The sequence below is a fragment of the Apium graveolens genome, chromosome 2 (genome assembly GCF_009905375.1).
Source record: "Apium graveolens cultivar Ventura chromosome 2, ASM990537v1, whole genome shotgun sequence".
Taxonomy (NCBI): domain Eukaryota; kingdom Viridiplantae; phylum Streptophyta; class Magnoliopsida; order Apiales; family Apiaceae; genus Apium; species Apium graveolens.
The window spans coordinates 44084708-44092304 of NC_133648.1; the positions used below are offsets into that span (position 1 = coordinate 44084708).

At 32.9% G+C, this 7597-nt stretch overlaps 1 non-coding gene across 1 annotated transcript; it reads left to right on the forward strand.

The window, feature by feature from the left end:
• The first annotated feature begins 933 nt into the window (after positions 1–933).
• On the forward strand, positions 934–1040 carry LOC141709777 (small nucleolar RNA R71). Its single transcript, XR_012570338.1, has one exon. It is a non-coding gene; the product is annotated as a small nucleolar RNA R71 (small nucleolar RNA).
• Positions 1041–7597: the final 6557 nt, after the last annotated feature.

A 7597-nucleotide genomic window follows, 5' to 3' on the forward strand; every position in this document is an offset into this window, starting at 1 on the left:
TTTGAAAAGTATATGTGTATATATATACTGAATATTCTGCGACTTCATCGCATTAAGATATCAACTTGGTTCATTTCTTTTGACCAAGACTTTCATGAGTACTATGAGAAGGCTCATATATTGTTAATCATTATACATATTATTTTGGTGGGCTTGCTACTCACCCTTGCTTCTTCTTTCATCACACAACATCAGATATATAAGATGAACAGGACCAAGCTCCCAATTCGCAAGCGGATAGGAAACGTACCGCAGCTTTCTGGAAGCGTTGAGGCCGCTGTAGCTGAGGTAGAAATTACCAATAGGCTAAGTTTTCAACTAATAATGTACCAGACTTATGTATATCATGAATTGTAATAATGGCAAAGAAATGTAAATTTATTCAGAAACCTGTTTAAGGTGCATTGGCATATAATTGTGGAATAAAACGACTTGTGATTATTTTTGGATATTCATCTCTGAGACTATAACTTGTGGTGTGTGTGTTTATTGTGGGGTCACAGTACAGAGTAGTTGATTATTTATTAAGATTGGGTGTTATTAAGGAAAATGGAACTCGTGATAACCCGGATCCCCGACCCCGGATTTGGGGGTGTTACAACACTGCTCCGTCTCATGCGCACCAACACAAAGCTCACAAACACTAGTGATTTGATTCACTCCATAATTAGCCAAAGAATCCACCTTCATCATCAAAGCTTTAAGCTGAGCAGTTATAGCAGTAGCTGCATCCACCTCCAGAAATCCTGCTACCTTGCCTTGAGGTAGTCACTGAGTTGGGTTCTGGTATTTATTGGCAGCCATCAGCTCAATCAATTCATAAGCTTCATCATAGCTTTTAGCCCATAAGGCTCCTCCTGATGCTGCATCAAGCATGGGTCTAGAAGTAGCACCCAATCCATTATAAAATAGTTAATGATTATTCAGTCAGGCATCCCTTGGTGAGGACATTTTCTAAGCATTTCTTTATAACGATCACAAGGCTCACATAAAGATTCTCCAGATTGCTGAGCAAATTGAGTAAGTGCGTTTCTGATCGCAGCAGTCTTCGCCATAAGAAAGAATTTAGCTAGGAATTTTTGAGTAAGATCCTTCCATTTGGTGATAGACCCTGGTGGTAGAGAATGTAACCAACACTTAGCTTTATCCCGCAAAGAGATGGGAAAAGCCTCAACTTCATGATATTTTCAGAAACTCCATTGAACTTGAAAGTGTCACAGATCTCGATGAAATCTTTGATGTACATGTTGGGGTCTTCTGTTGGAGAACCCCCAAACTGAACTGAGTTCTGTATCATCTGAATCGTGCTCGACTTAATCTTAAAGGTGTTAGCCGCGATGGCTGGTCGGACAATGCTAGACTGAATATCATTAATCTTCGGTTGAGAGTAATCCATCAAAGCCTTCGTATTCACTTCTGGTTCTCCCATTGCAATAAGAGCTTCTTCTTCAACTTTCTCCTCGATAAGAACTTCTTCAAAAACTTCCTTAGCTACTACAACTTCTTCCTCAACTTGATCTAGTATTCTCTTACGAGATCAAGAACGCGTATGCATACACGCTCGCTAGAGTACCTAAAATATGACAAAGAAACAAGTAAGTAACAATGTCCGAGTCAATGAACTTTAATGACCACTGACGACAAACACAAAAACTAAAAATTAACACCGAGTCCCCGGAAGCGGCGCCAAAAACTTGTTAGGACGAAAACATGCGTTAATATTCATGCAAGTATACGCAATTGCAAGTAATATATAATCAATTCTAGTTCATTCCCATAGAGACTGGTTTAGGTTAATTTTAATCAATGCACTTATGCAACAATGGTATGGTTATTATTCAATGCTAAGACGAATAACAAATTGAGATTATTTATAACTAAGATTATTAACTAACATGCAATTAACTACGAGAATTTAGAAGGTTGATTTACCTATATAACACAAACATGGGATTCTAACTTTATTACTACTTCATTCAATAGCCTTTTTGTTCTTAACCTTAGCATGCAATGGTGATGATACCAATCAGATTACACGAAACTAGTAAACGCCAACTTTCGTTGCACGGATATGCTACTACCAGACATCCACAAAAGAGATAGAAGCTGAATAGACACCAATTATATTGAGACCCTATATGTCTATAGAATTTGACAATATAACGGTTTCATGCGCAAGTTATCTATCATGATTATAAAGGGAAAGTAAGATGGTTAAAATTATCTACAAATCATGCATAACAAATACATGAACCTATGCTAGCATGGCAAGTTCTAAACCCCTATATTCACTTTCGCTTCTATAAAGATTAACATGCTATCCTATAAGTTCGCGATGCTCATAAGAGGAATAAGCACAACCAATACTATGTTATCATACAATCACCACACACTGAGGTATCAAAACAATTAACTAAAGAAATCCATCAGTAAATCCGCTAGAACCCCACGATAACGATTAGCCCATAATCGGACTAATCATCAACGTGAGTTCCGGTGAAAGCATGGTATAATAAACGTAGTCTTTATACTGAATAAATAATAAACAAAGCACGTAACAAGAGTATAGGTTCAACAACAAGAAACGAGCATCCAAGATTACAACTTAGAACAAAGAATCACAATAATAAACTAGGTCTTCTTCTCATTCATTGAATTATGCTATAGGTCTTCTCGTCGATCTCTCCTTAAGCTCTGTTCTGACTCCTCTTATTGAAAATTGATCTTAAGTTTTCATTATATAGCTGCCTATGCAGATTAGAAGCCCAGAAATCAGAATAATAAGAGAATCAGGATTCTTTCATCCCGACCTGGCGTGGCCGCGCGCTTCACCAGCGCGGGCGCGCGGACCTTCTGTACTTCTGGCGCGGCCACGCGCTAGCCCAATGCAGGCGCGCCGTCCTTCTGGAAAAAATTCTGATTTTGCTTCTCTTTAATTGCTGGTTCTTAACGGTCTTTACACAAGTGATCTTCATGACACCTTCCAAACACCATTTTAGCATCAAAGCGATGCTAAATCATATGGATCCCTGATATATGCATGAAATGCAAAACACTATAAAAACACATCAAAAACACAAATAACTTGAGTACAAAACACCAATTCAAGCCTTTATAGGACGTTCTAAGTGGACATAAATGCCACTTAACAGTATTCATTCACATAGTTAAATTGTATCGATATATAATATCAGAATGAGGGGTTTCTTTCTATCAATATAATTCATTATCTCATCGAAAGACGTGTAACTATATCTCAAATATTTAGACAATAAATTTTTAATGATCGAAAAGAGAAAATTCTTAAATTCAAGACTCATATTCCGGACTTTTGTTATTTTTCCAAATTTATAGCCTGCAAAACACATGATGATGAAAATATTAATTACTCTTATATTACTATAACAATTGAATGTACTAAATTTTCTAGTATAAAGAAAAACTACCGAACTTATATTCAACTTTATATAAAAAATATATATATAATGACAATAAATAACTAAAGGCTATATACTATGCTAGGACGAAGATGAAAATCTAACTAAATGGGATCCTTTGGTTAGACATGGTCTGAAGTAATTATAATTTATACGATAATAATAGAGTGAAGATTTAAAATCATCGTATACTTATTATATCCAATGACATAAAAAAATGTATATGGTTTTCACCATAACAATGACCATCAACGATATGTCTCTTGAAGACACAAAAAAGACAATCACCACAGTCTCAATGAAATATAAGGATTTATGGCACAAAGGAATGATAGTTTTAACAGTAAACTTACACCAAAACTTGTAGATTGCATATATCTCAATTATAAAACTATATTACGGATAATTCAGAGAATATCGAAAAATAGTCAAAATTTTCAACCAAATAACAATACAAATGATAATAAATAAGAAACTTGAAAGTACATAAATCACAACTACAGATATGAACTAACAAATATTTACCGCACTAAAAATAAATTACTCAGGGTTTAGGGACCATACTTGAGTCATGCTTGTAATTCACACAAACTTATCTCTTTTCGGCGTAAAGAAAATGTTGATAACATGCAATCTGAATATCTTTTATTTCTCAACTCGCTTTTGGATCACCAGGATGAGGACTCTTGTCTTTCTTCAAATCACCTCCAAAAATATTTAAATTGAGAAACAATATAACTCTTTGTTAAAACTCAAAAAATGATCCACAATTGGATCGACGAATACAAGATTAAAGATAGAAAAGAGGAAATTGAGAAAGATGGGTCAAGCAAGCAAGAATGATATGGTTTTGAGAGGCTCATCTTATTCTATAATTGGATCTTGATTTTGAGAGATTTTATTGAGTATTAAAGTCTCGAATAACTTATCAATGTGCCTACATACCTATGCATATAAATGATTAAAATCATATATAATTGTAATACCCGCTATTTTAATAAGTGATTTTATCATATATTATTTGTTTTTATTTAATTTTAAAAAATCTAGTGCAGTGCTTAAAATTTGTATTTGTATTTTATTTTCTCATATCAACTACATGCTTTTATGCGTATGGTTAGATATGTATCTGTTAGATTGTTAGTTTAAATATAGATGTGTATGTCTTATTTGTTTGTTGAGATTAATGAGAGCTAAAATAAGATATGCATTAACCCAAAAGTTTAGTGTATAATAATAAGTGAGAGACGCTTATTTTTAATTACACGGATCTTCTCAAATACTACACTTTGACATGTACTTTTCTTTAAGAGTTGTTGTTACTTTATTTTCTGTCACGCCATTATTTGTTAAAGTATTAAAAATTATTAATTTATATCTTACATTAACTTTTTTAAAGGGTTTTAATTTTCTTGCCTATAAAAATAATCAAGATATTTGTTTTGATTATTAAGCGGAGTATATGGAAGTACACATGGTCTAGAACTTGTATTCTAGTAAAAGTGTATAATTATTTATTGCCCATAAAATGTGAAGTGGATTCACGGTTCAATTGATGGTATATGCTTGATTTTGATGAGAATCATGTGTCGAGTTTTCTTTTAAAATTTTGAAAGACTTGACCAATAATTTTCTACATGTACATTAGTTTCGCTATGTATCGTGTCATTATATTTTCTTAAACGCATATTTTTTAATAAATAGGTCTATTTAAATTCTTTGTATGATAAAAATATTAACTATAATATATGTCTATTAATTTGTTAAGGTTAGATTCATACAAAAATTTGGTGCCAGTTATATGTGTTAGTATATTATTTAAGCAAGGTTTTGGGTTACATCATTAAAATATTGGTTTCTGCAACATCAAAATTTCATCAAACTTGTCAAAGTTTGTCATACATCAACAATATTGAATATGGTATCTTGATTCTAATATGATTTACTTGTCCATTTGAGTTTTGTAAATAATATCTGGGACCAAGACATAATCTTTTAGATATTGAGTGGTTTGTGCACTATATGAACCGTATTATTATAACATAATTTAATATAGATTATTGACTTACAAGTTGTCGGCTTATGTTGTAAATGTATTACACCTGCTATGACATGATTTTGATTAACCTATATGTTAAATTTTCATGCTGCTTTTATAGTAAATCTTATATCTATATTGTGAACAAAGTGTTGGTGCATTGGTTGAACTCTTGTCCCCCATTGCGGAAGGTTAAGAGTTCGGCTCCTGCATCTTGGAGTTTGCGTGTGTAATCAATTAGTTACTTACACTTATTTACCGATATTCTTGTGTCAACGGTGACTGATATAATTTTCATTTTGTTAAATATTCATTTAGGATTAAATTATACCGGTTAATTAAGTGGTTGATGTGATTGAGGTAAGTTAACATTGTACTTACCATATACTTTTAACTATTTTATATCTGAAATTTCTTTAAATGTTTTTAAATATTTTTATTATGAACATTTGAATCAAGAACGCTATTTTAGTTATAAGAAATTCTCAGCTAACTATACCTTTTGAACCCGTTTATAATTGCGTATAGTTCTGAAATTAGTCTTTGATACCTTATTAGGGGGCACTTCCTTTGGGCCCTTCGGGGATTGTGTGTTATAGTAGGCCTTCGTATGGGACTATTATTTACTATCAATCAGTTAATATGATAATTTGTATAAGGGGGTTGAATACAAATTACAACTTTCAACTTTCTTGAACTTAACTACTAAAAAAAATAAAAACACAAGACATAAAAATTTCAGGTGGTTTGTTTTATAACTTGCCACCTGAGTTATATATTGAATTAATAATCTATGCAAATTATAAGATAATTTTATAGCTTCTCTGTACAGTGTTACTCTCAGAAATATTGCTCTAGGCTAAACTCTATGAAAAACTTTGTAAACTTATTTCTTCCTTGAAACACAACTTCTACTTGGTTTATATATTACCAAGTTACAATCTTTGCTAGTCAATTCGTAGAACGATCTTCTAAGTCCAGTACGATTGATTCTGCATTCTTTCCAATGAGGCTTAACAAATGAGGCTAGATTTTATCTTGATGTATTACTTTGAATATCCCTTCAATCTTTCATGCATGGAAATTGAATGTTTCTTTTTCTTCGAAATTCAAGATCACATGCAAGTTTTATACAGGCATCCATTTTCAAACTGAGATCTCCATTAACCCATGTGCTTTGTAAGATTTGATATATGTGCTCTATTAAGTCACTGTCAATTGCTATTTGATATTCCAGTCATTGATACTGTATTCTTCTAGCAGTTAATGAGTTGATCCCTTTAGACGTTAACAGTCTATTCTTCGTAGCCGTTGATGACTCACTTCACTTAGACATAAATTACATGGCATTTCATATTTATAATTAATCATCTTATTCTATTTATCCATTCAGTCAAATATGACCATAAAATAAATAATTACCACAATGACTATTATCGAAATCTACATGAAAATGTTGCAAAATCTATCAGTTGATAAACTACTCTGTCAACGGTTGTCAGACTATGATAGTTAGAGTAACGCCCTCCAAACCCAGGTCAGAAGTTTGGGGCTCACAACACACACACACCACAATATATAACATGTATATAAAATATCATATGCATTGACCCTTCTTTACACAACCACGGATCGCAACAGGTTAAAGTATGAAAATAAGCCACAATCTTATCTTTTATTACATCGTACCAAATCCCAACTAGTTCAACTTATAATTGCTAATGATATCGTGCTTACAATCTTGCATAACTCATCTATAATATAAAGCTCATGCTAGCTCGATCCAACTTAACCTAGATACCTAGCTTACACACTGGACTGGGAATCCACGTTACCAATAATTTCCTTTTCAACTATTGAAAATATAAAAAGGTTTGCAAGAGTGAGTTAACTAGCTCAGCAAGTCATAATAGCAATAACTGAGGTTAAACAATGATCAATTGAAATGATTCAGAAGAATCAAGTTTCTGAATAAGCAATGATTAGAATTGGATATTTACTTTTCATTTTAAAAACCAAGGTTAGGCTGCTGATCAGTCACACACTAACCCCAAGCAAGGCTCCCAGCTTTTCTATATATACTGGATCCAAGGCATGCATTGGCCTATTATGACCATGAATC